Source organism: Puntigrus tetrazona, chromosome 16 (assembly GCF_018831695.1).
Source record: "Puntigrus tetrazona isolate hp1 chromosome 16, ASM1883169v1, whole genome shotgun sequence".
In the NCBI taxonomy this organism is placed as follows: Eukaryota; Metazoa; Chordata; class Actinopteri; order Cypriniformes; family Cyprinidae; genus Puntigrus; species Puntigrus tetrazona.
Window position 1 is genome coordinate 40,054 of NC_056714.1, and position 14,977 is coordinate 55,030.

The window sequence follows — 14,977 nt, forward strand, 5'->3', positions numbered from 1 at the left end:
AGCCAGGCAATAGCTGCCTGCAAAAATCCACCCGCGTGAATTCGAGGGGGGTCGGTGATTCTTCGTCTGGAAAAATCAACTTCTCCGGGCTGTCTGACGGGAGCCGTTGGAAGGACAACTCAACGCACTGATCAGGTGATATACCGGTATTGTTTTTTTATGGGTGAAGTATGTGAATGAGACTGCAGTATAATAGGTACCGGCTTGAGTTCGTAGCCAGTGATTTGCCTGTTGAGGTGAAGGATCTGTATCATTCCACAAAAGCACTTTATGTATATGATTTGATCAATGATCAGAAGCTAGATTTGCTTTGTTTGACAGAAACCTGGCTAAAACCAGATGATTATATTACTCTAAATGAATCTACCCCCCAAAATTATTTCTATAAAAATGAGCCACGTTTAAAAGGTAGAGGGGGAGGTGTTGCTACAATTTATAACAATATTCTTAGTACTTCTCAGAGGGCAGGCTTTAAATATAACTCATTTGAAGTTTTGGTGCTGCATATAACATTATCTACAGAATCATGTGCTAGTGATAAATCTTCTGTCATGTTTGTACTGGCTACTGTATACAGGCCACCAGGACACAGCACAGATTTCATTAAAGAATTTGCTGATTTTCTAACTGAGTTAGTACTGGCCGCAGATAAAGTCTTAATTGTTGGCGATTTTAATATCCATGTTGATAATGAAAAAGACTCATTAGGATCAGCTTTCTTAGACATTTTAAACTCCATTGGGGTTAGACAACACGTCTCTGGACCTACTCATTGTCAAAATCATACTCTAGATCTAATACTGTCACATGGAATAGATGTTAAAATGGTTGAAGTACTGCAGCAAAGTGATGACATTTCAGATCACTATCTAGTCTTGTGTGAACTCTGTATAGTTAAACCTGTAAACTCTGCACCTTATTACAAGTATGGTAGAACCATCACTTCCACCACAAAGAAAGCTTTCTAAATAACCTTCCTGACTTATCTCAATTCCTTAGTTCATCCAATACGATGCAAAAACTTGATGATGTAACAGAAACTATGCACTCTCTTTTTCTAGCACTTTAGATACAGTTGCTCCTTTGCACTTAAAAAGATAAAAGAAAACAATCTGACTCCATGGTATAATGACAACACACGCACCCTAAAGAGAGCAGCCCGGAAAATGGAGCGCAGGTGGAGAAAAACCAAATTAGAAGTATTTCGTATTGCCTGGCGTGAGAGTATGCTGTCATACAGAAAAGCATTAAAAATAGCAAGATCTGATTATTTTTCATCCCTTTTAGAAGAAAACAAACACAACCCCGGTATTTATTCAGTACAGTGACTAAATTAACAAAAATAAAGCATCAGCAGGTGCTAATATGCCCCAAGAGTATAGCTGCAATGAGTTCATGAATTTCTTTACTTCTAAGATTGATACCATCAGAGATAAAATTGTAACTATGCAGCCGTCAACTACAGTTTCACATCAGATAATGAGCTTTAGATCCCTAAGGAAAAATTACACTCTTTCTCTATTATAGGAGAAGAAGACTTGTACAAACTTGTTAAATCATCTAAACCAGCAACATGTATGTTAGACCCTATTCCATCTAAACTATTAAAAGATCTGCTTCCAGAAGTCATAGATCCTATTTTGAACATTATTAATTCATCATTGTCATTAGGATATGTTCCCAAAACCTTTAAACTGGCTGTAGTTAAACCTCTCATTAAGAAACCACATCTTGATCCCAAAGACTTAGTAAATTACAGACCAATCTCTAATCTCCCTTTTCTGTCAAAGATACTAGAAAGGTAGTATCCTCACAACTGTATTCCTTTTTAGAAAAAATGGTGTCTGTGAGGATTTCCAATCAGGTTTTAGACCGTACCCATAGTACTGAGACTGCTCTCATTAGAGTTACTAATGACCTGCTTCTATCATCTGATCGTGGTTTTATCTCGTTATTAGTGCTATTAGATCTTAGCGCAGCATTCGATACTATCGATCACAACATTCTCTTGGATAGACTAGAAAACTATGTTGGCATTAGAGGAAGCGCCTTAGCATGGTTTACATCATATCTATCTGACCGCTATCAGTTTGTGGCATTAAATGAGGAGGTATCATATCGATCAAAAGTGAAATATGGAGTTCCTCAAGGCTCAGTGCTAGGACCGTTACTTTTCAACCTTTACATGTTACCTCTGGGAGATATTATCAGGAGTCATGGTGTTAGCTTTCACTGCTATGCTGATGATACTCAGCTCTATATTTCAGCGCAGCCTGGTGATACACACCAAATTGAGAATCTAACAGAATGCATAGTCGATATAAAAAAGCTGGATGATGAGTAACTTCTTAATGTTAAATTCTGAAAAAACAGAGGTGCTAATAATTGGACCTAAAACCCCACATATAATAATCTAGAACACAGCCTATCACTTGATGGCTGCTCTGTTAATTCTTCATCATCAGTCAGGAACCTAGGTGTGCTGTTTGACCGCAATCTTTCCTTTGAAAATCATGTTTCTAGCATCTGTAAAACTGCGTTTTTCCATCTTAAAAATATATCTAAATTACGACCTATGCTTTCAACCTCTAATGCAGAAATATTAATTCATGCGTTTATGACCTCAAGGTTAGATTATTGCAATGCTTTATTGGGTGGTTGTTCTGCACGCTTAATAAACAAACTTCAGCTAGTCCAAAACGCAGCAGCCAGAGTCCTTACTAGAACTAGGAAGTATGATCACATTAGCCCAGTTCTGTCAACACTGCACTGGCTCCCTATCAAACATCGAATAGATTTTAAAATCCTATTAATTACCTATAAAGCCCTGAATGGTTTAGCTCCTCAATACTTGAGCGAGCTCTTATCACATTATAGTCCTGCACGTCCGCTGCGTTCTCAAAACTCTGGCCATTTGATAATACCTAGAATATCAAAATCAACTGCGGGCGGCAGATCATTTTCCTATCTAGCACCTAAACTCTGGAACAATCTCCTAACTCTGTTCGGGAAGCAGACACACTCTGCCAGTTTAAATCTAGATTAAAGACACATCTTTTTAACTTAGCCTACACATAACACACCAACACACCTTTTATTATTCAAATCCGTTAAAGGATTTTTAGGCTGCATTACTTAGATTTGCTGGAACCAGGAACACTACTCCTAAAATACGATGTACTTGTGACATCGTAAAAGAATAGCATCTACGCTAATATTAGTCCTGTTTCTTTCTCAATCTGTTTTCACAGTTTGTATCCAGACTAGATGGTGGATCAGCACCCAGAGATTATGTTCATCAGAGACCAGAAAACCTAGATGCGCCCGTCGACAGATCACCAGATCCTGATGCACACACACACACGCACACACTAAGTCATTTACACTACCTGACACAGCTGCGTTTAAAATTGAACTGGAGGTTAAGTGCTGGGCGTCCGGTCAGAGGAGAACTGACCCCAACTGAGTCTGGTTTCTCCCAAGGTTTTTTTTTCTCCATTCTATATGCATGGGGTTTTGTTTCCTTGCCGCTGTCGCCTCTGGCTTGCTTGGTTGGGGACACTTAACTTCTAGTGACTATCGTTGAATTGACTACAGAGACCGTCTCTGCATTTAATAAGAAATTGGTCACTCTCGTCACTATATATCCCTGTCATTATACTGTACAGTGCTTTGATGCAACCTGTGTTGTTAAAAGCGCTATATAAATAAAAATGATTGATTGATTGATTGACAGTGAAGCCAAGATTACTAGCTGCTTTGGAAGCACAGTAATCTCGACAGACGAATTCTGTCGACCAATAGTCTGGGACATTGGTTTGTCGACAAAAAAAAAATTGTTCTAAGCGCGCAGGGTATGAATGGTATGAATGTGTTGTATGAACGTCATTGTGAATCACTAGGATTTACGGTGAATAAGGTGGTTGTTGTGGTTTAGGAATAACACAAACTGATATTTTTCCCCACTAGAAGGGGAGTTGTGTTGTTCAAACATAAAATTTATATTGGGTTTGAGTCAAAATTGAAAAGTTGGTTTGTTCAGACGGCTGTATCCGCAGACAAATTAGTGTCTGTAGAAGCTTGGTGCAGTGGACGATCTGATCAGACGTGTGACTAATCGTTGACCAAAAAGCAAAAATGGGTGCAGAAAATAGTAAATTGATGGGAGATCCAAAGTTTATGCATGCATATTCGGCAGACAGTGTGCGATATCTCAATGAGTGGAATAAAAAATATGATTTCAGTGGTAAATTAGTCAAAAGGGACTGCGCTCTCTTAATAGACAAAATAAAGGTTGATTTATCCTTAGCCAAGGGAAAAAAGGGTGATCTGTTGAAACGTCAATTGATTGAAGCGACGAGATGGCAAGAGCAGGTAGATAGAAGGTATGCGGAAGTCGAAGAGAAAGGAACAAGAAAGATTGATTGCAGTGCAGAAAGAAGAAGACCCAGCAGATTATGTTGGGAGACCAGAGGCATTGTATCGGCAAGAAAAGTTAAGTTAAGTAGGGAAAGCAGCACGTGGTCGAGGTAGAGAGAGAGAGTTGTCGAGACAGAGACGCGATGACAGAGAATATGGTAGGTGTTTTAATTGCCACAAGGAAGGCCATTATATCCGAGAATGCCCAGAACCGCTAAAGCCCAGAACACAGGGTAGAAGCCCCGATGAAAGCCACAGACCAGCCCCATGTGGTGATCAATTATGACTAGGTGAGACCAATAATGACCCCATAGATGACGCAGAAAATGACTCCGATCTAGGCGAGGCTGACAATGACCCCAAAACTGACCTAGACTTGCAGAGCAGAATCAAGGTTTTTTTTTTTAGCTTTGTCAAGAAGCACTCGCTTACCCGAACGAGAGCTAATAGTGAGTAAAAATAATAAAATAGAGTAAAATTTCTCTGTGACTCTGGGGCAGACAGAACAGTATTACATGACATTGAGCACACTATACACAGACAGAAAAGGAAATGCTGTTTGCTCTGTGAAACTTCACAGCGGGGCACAGCGACATTTTGAAGGTCAAGACAGACCGCCACATTTATCTTTGTCTAAGGCAGATAAGATGGGTGGGAAGTGAATGAGAGGCGCTCTCTCTATTCCAAAACAGTGAACTGGATGTGTACACTTACCCCCAGAGCCCATCTGACTAAAAAAAAATAGTATGAAATGCTTTAGCTGCTGTTGAGATAGATCCTTTCTCAATGTAGTGCCAGGAAAATTTTGGTCAAAAGGAAGACAGATGTTAGGGTTAATGACAATCTTTTCATCAGAACTAATGAGCTGTCTGTCACCACTCGCAGTTCCAACCCACAGTCAGGTTTTAGTTTATGTCGATGACGTATTGATTGCCTCAGACACACAAGAGCACAACAAAGAAGCTGCTGTAAAAGTGTTTCAGCTAAGCAAGCTGCACAAGGGAAGCTAGAGATATGTGAGATACATAAAGTAACATCATTGGAAACTCCATTAGACATGTCAGTGATACCAGACATGCAAAAGCAAGCACCAGCGTCTGAGAAACAAATGTGGTTAACAAAAGGAGCACAATTGTCAGATGACACATACAGACTTGAAGGCAAACTGTGCCTTCCACGAAATTTATACAAAACAGCAGCAATCTTGACACATGGGCAAGCACATGTGTCAACAGGAGGGATGGTGCATAGGGTTTTATGCACCAGGTGTTATGCACCAGGGTTTAATAACTACTAAAAAAATTTTGTGAATCTTGTTTGATCTGCTGTAAACATAACTGCAGACCTAAGAGAGGTCAATTTCCAAAGCCAGACTACCTTTTCAGGTTATCCACATGGATTTTATTGAACTGACACCTTGCCAACAGTACAAATACTGTACGTTCAGTTTACCGCTGTGTGATGATGTGTGTGAGAAACCACAAGAGCAGCATACACTAGCAGAATGGATGAACAAAATGTTGAAATTTAAAGATGTTGTGAGAGCAAATGATCTGCCAGATATACCTCTGTCCCCACAGGTCTCAAGAGTGAAACCAGGCGACAGCATCCTGATCAAAGTTATCCTGGCCACACCGACTGCAGTTAAGATCGCTGAGAGATCTACGTGGATTCATCAAAGCCATTGCAAACTGCTAACACCTTGGGAGGACGCTGAGTAAGGGTGGAAGTCGGCCGGTATCAAAACCTTTGGCTGCTGAAGAAATCAACTAATCCCTTACTCCCAGCTATAGCGCCCCCAATGGGAGCACGTGAGGGCTGGAGAGTTGCTCTAAACCTGACTGCAGCAGTGACGTCACACTGGTGGCCATATGAGAGACGATCAAAGGGGAACTGAAACGAATTGAATTTTGACTGGTTCACAGAACAACATGAACTAAAGACTCATTTTGATTTGAACATGTTTATGCATTATCTGTGTTTTACCATGTTTAAGGGCAATGATTACTAAAATGATTAGCCAGACATTTCTCAGTTTTACCATGCTTCTCCACCAAGAGAGAACTGGAGAGCTTTAAGTATCATGTATGAAGTCTCAGTTAAAACCACAGCTGTGACACGGCTGAGTGCTGATGTTATGATACAAAAGGTACACTGACAAGCTACAGTAGCCATGCCAAGGACAAGAGGCACTGTTTTATTTTATTCTTCCTTTTCAGTTTATTTTCACATTTTCCTCCTATGTTCAAGCTTTAAAATTTTATATTGTATACATTATGATTAAGATGCAAGCCTTACAGGTGATCGCCATATAAAATCTTGGGGTCGGTTGGGAATTTTTCCTCAGATACTGGGGTTTTACCCAACCTTGCTGTTTAAAGTAAGCATCGACTATTTAATCAAGTAATCAGTAGAGATGTAGTTCAATATGCATATGCCTTATTATGTTATTTTTCAGGTGCTAAACGTCAAACAGGAGGGATATGTTAGGGTTATGTATTGACATTTTGCAACTTTGATCCTTCAGTTTCAGCTTCCATCGGGTGCCAGGCTTTGTCAGCCTGGTGAGAACGGAATGTTGGAGTTAAATGTTGACAGTTATGCACCTGTGGCTCTTTTAGTTTCAGTTTGATTCTTGGTCATAACATGGCCTCCGTATAATACTGATAGGGGCACCGGAAGAATCTGAAGGAGTGAAGATTCTGACGCACAAGAAATGTGGCCAATTGTTTTCATTTACTGTATCTTGTCTTTTCCTCTATAAATAAAGCGACTTGCAATCTGAGCTTCGGAGGAGGCAAAGCAGGGAGGAGGCAAAGCAGGGAAGAGGGGCCCCCGGCCTCAGGCGGACTGTGATCCGTCTGGAGGCAAAAGGGAGGTTAAGGAGAAACCTGCTTCTCTCCCGCTTGCAACCGACAGCACAATCTTTGCAAGCCTTAAAATCCATAAAAACTTGTCTTGTGTTTTATTTCGCTTTGAGTTGATCCTTCCTGGTAAAGAGCCGTTTGAGTGAAATAGTCTCAACAACCTGGTATTCCTAGGCAGTCTCCCATCCAAGTACTAACTAGGCCCAACTCTGCTTAGCTTCTGAGATCAGACGAGATCAGGCGTGAACAGGGTGGGATGGCCGTGTGAAAAGCTGCTGCAAAAAGCCCCCTATTTTAAGGTGAGGCACACTAAGTGCCATTATACTAGATAAGTAATGAATGAAATACAAAAAATACTTCAAAATGAGCTACATTAAAGATAAGAGCATTAGTTAAGTAGTTAAAAACAGTCAAACTCTGTTTAAAGAACAGCTACTTTAAAGGCAATTGAATTAAATAAGCAGTAAGGGAAAGCAAAGAGCTGGTCAAACTTTGGCCACACTAAGGGCCAGTGTATTAGATAAGTAGTGAAAAACTCAAAACTTACAGCACCTGGTATTCCTAGGCAGTCTCCCATCCAAGTACTAACTAGGCCCAACTCTGCTTAGCTTCTGAGATCAGGCGTGAACAGGGTGGTATGGCCGTGGCAAAGCTGCTGCAAAAAGCCCCCTATTTTAAGGTGAGGCACACTAAGTGCCATTATACTGGATAAGTAATGAATGAAATACAAAAAATACTTCAAAATGAGCTACATTAAAGATAAGAGCATTAGTTAAGTAGTTAAAAACAGTCAAACTCTGTTTAAAGAACAGCTACTTTAAAGGCAATTGAATTAAATAAGCAGTAAGGGAAAGCAAAGAGCTGGTCAAACTTTGGCCACACTAAGGGCCAGTGTATTAGATAAGTAGTGAAAAACTCAAAACTTACAGCACCTGGTATTCCTAGGCAGTCTCCCATCCAAGTACTAACTAGGCCCAACTCTGCTTAGCTTCTGAGATCAGACGAGATCAGGCGTGAACAGGGTGGTATGGCCGTGGCGAAAGCTGCTGCAAAAAGCCCCTATTTTAAGGTGAAGCACACTAAGTGCCATTATACTAGATAAGTAATGAATGAAATACAAAAAATACTTCAAAATGAGCTACATTAAAGATAAGAGCATTAGTTAAGTAGTTAAAAACAGTCAAACTCTGTTTAAAGAACAGCTACTTTAAAGGCAATTGAATTAAATAAGCAGTAAGGGAAAGCAAAGAGCTGGTCAAACTTTGGCCACACTAAGGGCCAGTGTATTAGATAAGTAGTGAAAAAACTCAAAACTTACAGCACCTGGTATTCCTAGGCAGTCTCCCATCCAAGTACTAACTAGGCCCAACTCTGCTTAGCTTCTGAGATCAGACGAGATCAGGCGTGAACAGGGTGGTATGGCCGTAAGCGAAAGCTGCTGCAAAAGCCCCTATTTTAAGGTGAAGCACACTAAGTGCCATTATACTAGATAAGTAATGAATGAAATACAAAAAAATACTTCAAAATGAGCTACATTAAAGATAAGAGCATTAGTTAAGTAGTTAAAAACAGTCAAACTCTGTTTAAAGAACAGCTACTTTAAAGGCAATTGAATTAAATAAGCAGTAAGGGAAAGCAAAGAGCTGGTCAAACTTTGGCCACACTAAGGGCCAGTGTATTAGATAAGTAGTGAAAAAACTCAAAAACTTACAGCACCTGGTATTCCTAGGCAGTCTCCCATCCAAGTACTAACTAGGCCCAACTCTGCTTAGCTTCTGAGATCAGACGTGAACAGGGTGGTATGGCCGTAAGCGAAAGCTGCTGCAAAAAGCCCCCTATTTTAAGGTGAGGCACACTAAGTGCCATTATACTGGATAAGTAATGAATGAAATACAAAAAAATACTTCAAAATGAGCTACATTAAAGATAAGAGCATTAGTTAAGTAGTTAAAAACAGTCAAACTCTGTTTAAAGAACAGCTACTTTAAAGGCAATTGAATTAAATAAGCAGTAAGGGAAAGCAAAGAGCTGGTCAAACTTTGGCCACACTAAGGGCCAGTGTATTAGATAAGTAGTGAAAAAACTCAAAAACTTACAGCACCTGGTATTCCTAGGCAGTCTCCCATCCAAGTACTAACTAGGCCCAACTCTGCTTAGCTTCTGAGATCAGACGAGATCAGGCGTGAACAGGGTGGGATGGCCGTGCGAAGCTGCTGCAAAAAGCCCCTATTTTAAGGTGAGGCACACTAAGTGCCATTATACTAGATAAGTAATGAATGAAATACAAAAAATACTTCAAAATGAGCTACATTAAAGATAAGAGCATTAGTTAAGTAGTTAAAAACAGTCAAACTCTGTTTAAAGAACAGCTACTTTAAAGGCAATTGAATTAAATAAGCAGTAAGGGAAAGCAAAGAGCTGGTCAAACTTTGGCCACACTAAGGGCCAGTGTATTAGATAAGTAGTGAAAAACTCAAAACTTACAGCACCTGGTATTCCTAGGCAGTCTCCCATCCAAGTACTAACTAGGCCCAACTCTGCTTAGCTTCTGAGATCAGACGAGATCAGGCGTGAACAGGGTGGTATGGCCGTGCGAAAGCTGCTGCAAAAGCCCCTATTTTAAGGTGAGGCACACTAAGTGCCATTATACTAGATAAGTAATGAATGAAATACAAAAAAATACTTCAAAATGAGCTACATTAAAGATAAGAGCATTAGTTAAGTAGTTAAAAACAGTCAAACTCTGTTTAAAGAACAGCTACTTTAAAGGCAATTGAATTAAATAAGCAGTAAGGGAAAGCAAAGAGCTGGTCAAACTTTGGCCACACTAAGGGCCAGTGTATTAGATAAGTAGTGAAAAACTCAAAAACTTACAGCACCTGGTATTCCTAGGCAGTCTCCCATCCAAGTACTAACTAGGCCCAACTCTGCTTAGCTTCTGAGATCAGACGAGATCAGGCGTGAACAGGGTGGGATGGCCGTGAAGCGAAAGCTGCTGCAAAAGCCCCCTATTTTAAGGTGAGGCACACTAAGTGCCATTATACTAGATAAGTAATGAATGAAATACAAAAAATACTTCAAAATGAGCTACATTAAAGATAAGAGCATTAGTTAAGTAGTTAAAAACAGTCAAACTCTGTTTAAAGAACAGCTACTTTAAAGGCAATTGAATTAAATAAGCAGTAAGGGAAAGCAAAGAGCTGGTCAAACTTTGGCCACACTAAGGGCCAGTGTATTAGATAAGTAGTGAAAAAACTCAAAAACTTACAGCACCTGGTATTCCTAGGCAGTCTCCCATCCAAGTACTAACTAGGCCCAACTCTGCTTAGCTTCTGAGATCAGATGAGATCAGGCGTGAACAGGGTGGTATGGCCGTGGCGAAAGCTGCTGCAAAAAGCCGCTATTTTAAGGTGAGGCACACTAAGTGCCATTATACTAGATAAGTAATGAATGAAATACAAAAAAATACTTCAAAATGAGCTACATTAAAGATAAGAGCATTAGTTAAGTAGTTAAAAACAGTCAAACTCTGTTTAAAGAACAGCTACTTTAAAGGCAATTGAATTAAATAAGCAGTAAGGGAAAGCAAAGAGCTGGTCAAACTTTGGCCACACTAAGGGCCAGTGTATTAGATAAGTAGTGAAAAACTCAAAACTTACAGCACCTGGTATTCCTAGGCAGTCTCCCATCCAAGTACTAACTAGGCCCAACTCTGCTTAGCTTCTGAGATTAGACGAGATCAGGCGTGAACAGGGTGGTATGGCCGTGCAAAGCTGCTGCAAAAGCCCGCTATTTTAAGGTGAGGCACACTAAGTGCCATTATACTAGATAAGTAATGAATGAAATACAAAAAAATACTTCAAAATGAGCTACATTAAAGATAAGAGCATTAGTTAAGTAGTTAAAAACAGTCAAACTCTGTTTAAAGAACAGCTACTTTAAAGGCAATTGAATTAAATAAGCAGTAAGGGAAAGCAAAGAGCTGGTCAAACTTTGGCCACACTAAGGGCCAGTGTATTAGATAAGTAGTGAAAAAACTCAAAACTTACAGCACCTGGTATTCCTAGGCAGTCTCCCATCCAAGTAATAACTAGGCCCAACTCTGCTTAGCTTCTGAGATCAGACAAGATCAGGCGTGAACAGAGTGGTATGGCCGTAAGCTTAAAGCTGCTGCAAAAAGCCCCTATTTTAAGGTGAGGCACACTAAGTGCCATTATACTAGATAAGTAATGAATGAAATACAAAAAAAATACTTCAAAATGAGCTACATTAAAGATAAGAGCATTAGTTAAGTAGTTAAAAACAGTCAAACTCTGTTTAAAGAACAGCTACTTTAAAGGCAATTGAATTAAATAAGCAGTAAGGGAAAGCAAAGAGCTGGTCAAACTTTGGCCACACTAAGGGCCAGTGTATTAGATAAGTAGTGAAAAACTCAAAACTTACAGCACCTGGTATTCCTAGACAGTCTCCCATCCAAGCACTAACTAGGCCCAACTCTGCTTAGCTTCTGAGATCAGACGACATCAGGCGTGAACAGGGTGGGATGGCCGTGCGAAAGCTGCTGCAAAAAGCCCCTATTTTAAGGTGAGGCACACTAAGTGCCATTATACTAGATAAGTAATGAATGAAATACAAAAAATACTTCAAAATGAGCTACATTAAAGATAAGAGCATTAGTTAAGTAGTTAAAAACAGTCAAACTCTGTTTAAAGAACAGCTACTTTAAAGGCAATTGAATTAAATAAGCAGTAAGGGAAAGCAAAGAGCTGGTCAAACTTTGGCCACACTAAGGGCCAGTGTATTAGATAAGTAGTGAAAAACTCAAAACTTACAGCACCTGGTATTCCTAGGCAGTCTCCCATCCAAGTACTAACTAGGCCCAACTCTGCTTAGCTTCTGAGATCAGACAAGATCAGGCGTGAACAGAGTGGTATGGCCGTAAGCGAAAGCTGCTGCAAAAAGCCCCTATTTTAAGGTGAGGCACACTAAGTGCCATTATACTAGATAAGTAATGAATGAAATACAAAAAATACTTCAAAATGAGCTACATTAAAGATAAGAGCATTAGTTAAGTAGTTAAAAACAGTCAAACTCTGTTTAAAGAACAGCTACTTTAAAGGCAATTGAATTAAATAAGCAGTAAGGGAAAGCAAAGAGCTGGTCAAACTTTGGCCAAACTAAGGGCCAGTGTATTAGATAAGTAGTGAAAAAACTCAAAAACTTACAGCACCTGGTATTCCTAGACAGTCTCCCATCCAAGTACTAACTAGGCCCAACTCTGCTTAGCTTCTGAGATCAGACGAGATCAGGCGTGAACAGGTGGGATGGCCGTGTGAAAGCTGCTGCAAAAGCCCCTATTTTAAGGTGAGGCACACTAAGTGCCATTATACTAGATAAGTAATGAATGAAATACAAAAATACTTCAAAATGAGCTACATTAAAGATAAGAGCATTAGTTAAGTAGTTAAAAACAGTCAAACTCTGTTTAAAGAACAGCTACTTTAAAGGCAATTGAATTAAATAAGCAGTAAGGGAAAGCAAAGAGCTGGTCAAACTTTGGCCACACTAAGGGCCAGTGTATTAGATAAGTAGTGAAAAAACTCAAAACTTACAGCACCTGGTATTGCTAGGCAGTCCCCATCCAAGTACTAACTAGGCCCAACTCTGCTTAGCTTCTGAGATCAGACGAGATCAGGCGTGAACAGGGTGGTATGGCCGTGTGGCTAAAGCTGCTGCAAAAGCCCCTATTTTAAGGTGAGGCACACTAAGTGCCATTATACTGGATAAGTAATGAATGAAATACAAAAAAATACTTCAAAATGAGCTACATTAAAGATAAGAGAATTAGTTAAGTAGTTAAAAACAGTCAAACTCTGTTTAAAGAACAGCTACTTTAAAGGCAATTGAATTAAATAAGCAGTAAGGGAAAGCAAAGAGCTGGTCAAACTTTGGCCACACTAAGGGCCAGTGTATTAGATAAGTAGTGAAAAAACTCAAAACTTACAGCACCTGGTATTCCTAGGCAGTCTCCCATCCAAGTACTAACTAGGCCCAACTCTGCTTAGCTTCTGAGATCAGACGAGATCAGGTGTGAACAGGGTGGGATGGCCGTAAGCAAAAGCTGCTGCAAAAGCCCCTATTTTAAGGTGAGGCACACTAAGTGCCATTATACTAGATAAGTAATGAATGAAATACAAAAAAATACTTCAAAATGAGCTACATTAAAGATAAGAGCATTAGTTAAGTAGTTAAAAACAGTCAAACTCTGTTTAAAGAACAGCTACTTTAAAGGCAATTGAATTAAATAAGCAGTAAGGGAAAGCAAAGAGCTGGTCAAACTTTGGCCACACTAAGGGCCAGTGTATTAGATAAGTAGTGAAAAAAACTCAAAAACTTACAGCACCTGGTATTCCTAGGCAGTCCCCGATCCAAGTACTAACTAGGCCCAACTCTGCTTAGCTTCTGAGATCAGACGAGATCAGGCGTGAACAGGGTGGTATGGCCGTAAGCGAAAGCTGCTGCAAAAGCCCCTATTTTAAGGTGAGGCACACTAAGTGCCATTATACTAGATAAGTAATGAATGAAATACAAAAAATACTTCAAAATGAGCTACATTAAAGATAAGAGCATTAGTTAAGTAGTTAAAAACAGTCAAACTCTGTTTAAAGAACAGCTACTTTAAAGGCAATTGAATTAAATAAGCAGTAAGGGAAAGCAAAGAGCTGGTCAAACTTTGGCCACACTAAGGGCCAGTGTATTAGATAAGTAGTGAAAAACTCAAAACTTACAGCACCTGGTATTCCTAGGCAGTCCCCATCCAAGTACTAACTAGGCCCAACTCTGCTTAGCTTCTGAGATCAGACGAGATCAGGCGTGAACAGGGTGGTATGGCCATAAGCTAAAGCTGCTGCAAAAGCCCCTATTTTAAGGTGAGGCACACTAAGTGCCATTATACTAGATAAGTAATGAATGAAATACAAAAAAATACTTCAAAATGAGCTACATTAAAGATAAGAGCATTAGTTAAGTAGTTAAAAACAGTCAAACTCTGTTTAAAGAACAGCTACTTTAAAGGCAATTGAATTAAATAAGCAGTAAGGGAAAGCAAAGAGCTGGTCAAACTTTGGCCACACTAAGGGCCAGTGTATTAGATAAGTAGTGAAAAAACTCAAAAACTTACAGCACCTGGTATTCCTAGGCAGTCTCCCATCCAAGTACTAACTAGGCCCAACTCTGCTTAGCTTCTGAGATCAGACGAGATCAGGTGTGAACAGGGTGGGATGGCCGTAAGCGAAAGCTGCTGCAAAAGCCCCTATTTTAAGGTGAGGCACACTAAGTGCCATTATACTAGATAAGTAATGAATGAAATACAAAAAATACTTCAAAATGAGCTACATTAAAGATAAGAGCATTAGTTAAGTAGTTAAAAACAGTCAAACTCTGTTTAAAGAACAGCTACTTTAAAGGCAATTGAATTAAATAAGCAGTAAGGGAAAGCAAAGAGCTGGTCAAACTTTGGCCACACTAAGGGCCAGTGTATTAGATAAGTAGTGAAAAACTCAAAACTTACAGCACCTGGTATTCCTAGGCAGTCCCCATCCAAGTACTAACTAGGCCCAACTCTGCTTAGCTTCTGAGATCAGACGAGATCAGGCGTGAACAGGGTGGTATGGCCGTAAGCGAAAGCTGCT

General features: G+C 39.7%; 4 non-coding genes and 15 pseudogenes across 4 annotated transcripts; all 19 read right to left on the minus strand.

Moving 5' to 3' along the window:
- Nucleotides 1-7,436: 7,436 nt before the first annotated feature.
- LOC122361325 lies at nucleotides 7,437-7,554 on the minus strand (annotated as a pseudogene).
- A 652-nt stretch (nucleotides 7,555-8,206) lies between these two features.
- Nucleotides 8,207-8,325, minus strand: LOC122361282 (annotated as a pseudogene).
- Nucleotides 8,326-8,597: 272 nt separating this feature from the next.
- Nucleotides 8,598-8,716, minus strand: LOC122361349. The gene has a single exon (XR_006252919.1). It is a non-coding gene; the product is annotated as a 5S ribosomal RNA (ribosomal RNA).
- Nucleotides 8,717-8,990: 274 nt separating this feature from the next.
- On the minus strand, nucleotides 8,991-9,099 carry LOC122361329 (annotated as a pseudogene).
- A 276-nt stretch (nucleotides 9,100-9,375) lies between these two features.
- Nucleotides 9,376-9,494, minus strand: LOC122361267 (annotated as a pseudogene).
- A 269-nt stretch (nucleotides 9,495-9,763) lies between these two features.
- On the minus strand, nucleotides 9,764-9,882 carry LOC122361249 (annotated as a pseudogene).
- Nucleotides 9,883-10,153: 271 nt separating this feature from the next.
- LOC122361263 lies at nucleotides 10,154-10,272 on the minus strand (annotated as a pseudogene).
- A 275-nt stretch (nucleotides 10,273-10,547) lies between these two features.
- Nucleotides 10,548-10,666, minus strand: LOC122361266 (annotated as a pseudogene).
- Nucleotides 10,667-10,938: 272 nt separating this feature from the next.
- On the minus strand, nucleotides 10,939-11,057 carry LOC122361302 (annotated as a pseudogene).
- A 271-nt stretch (nucleotides 11,058-11,328) lies between these two features.
- On the minus strand, nucleotides 11,329-11,447 carry LOC122361226 (annotated as a pseudogene).
- Nucleotides 11,448-11,722: 275 nt separating this feature from the next.
- Nucleotides 11,723-11,841, minus strand: LOC122361353 (annotated as a pseudogene).
- Nucleotides 11,842-12,111: 270 nt separating this feature from the next.
- LOC122361173 lies at nucleotides 12,112-12,230 on the minus strand. The gene has a single exon (XR_006252893.1). It is a non-coding gene; the product is annotated as a 5S ribosomal RNA (ribosomal RNA).
- A 274-nt stretch (nucleotides 12,231-12,504) lies between these two features.
- Nucleotides 12,505-12,622, minus strand: LOC122361328 (annotated as a pseudogene).
- Nucleotides 12,623-12,891: 269 nt separating this feature from the next.
- LOC122361336 lies at nucleotides 12,892-13,009 on the minus strand (annotated as a pseudogene).
- A 274-nt stretch (nucleotides 13,010-13,283) lies between these two features.
- Nucleotides 13,284-13,402, minus strand: LOC122361179. Its single transcript, XR_006252898.1, has one exon. It is a non-coding gene; the product is annotated as a 5S ribosomal RNA (ribosomal RNA).
- Nucleotides 13,403-13,677: 275 nt separating this feature from the next.
- On the minus strand, nucleotides 13,678-13,796 carry LOC122361207 (annotated as a pseudogene).
- A 271-nt stretch (nucleotides 13,797-14,067) lies between these two features.
- On the minus strand, nucleotides 14,068-14,185 carry LOC122361240 (annotated as a pseudogene).
- Nucleotides 14,186-14,459: 274 nt separating this feature from the next.
- On the minus strand, nucleotides 14,460-14,578 carry LOC122361180. The gene has a single exon (XR_006252899.1). It is a non-coding gene; the product is annotated as a 5S ribosomal RNA (ribosomal RNA).
- A 271-nt stretch (nucleotides 14,579-14,849) lies between these two features.
- LOC122361228 lies at nucleotides 14,850-14,967 on the minus strand (annotated as a pseudogene).
- Nucleotides 14,968-14,977: the final 10 nt, after the last annotated feature.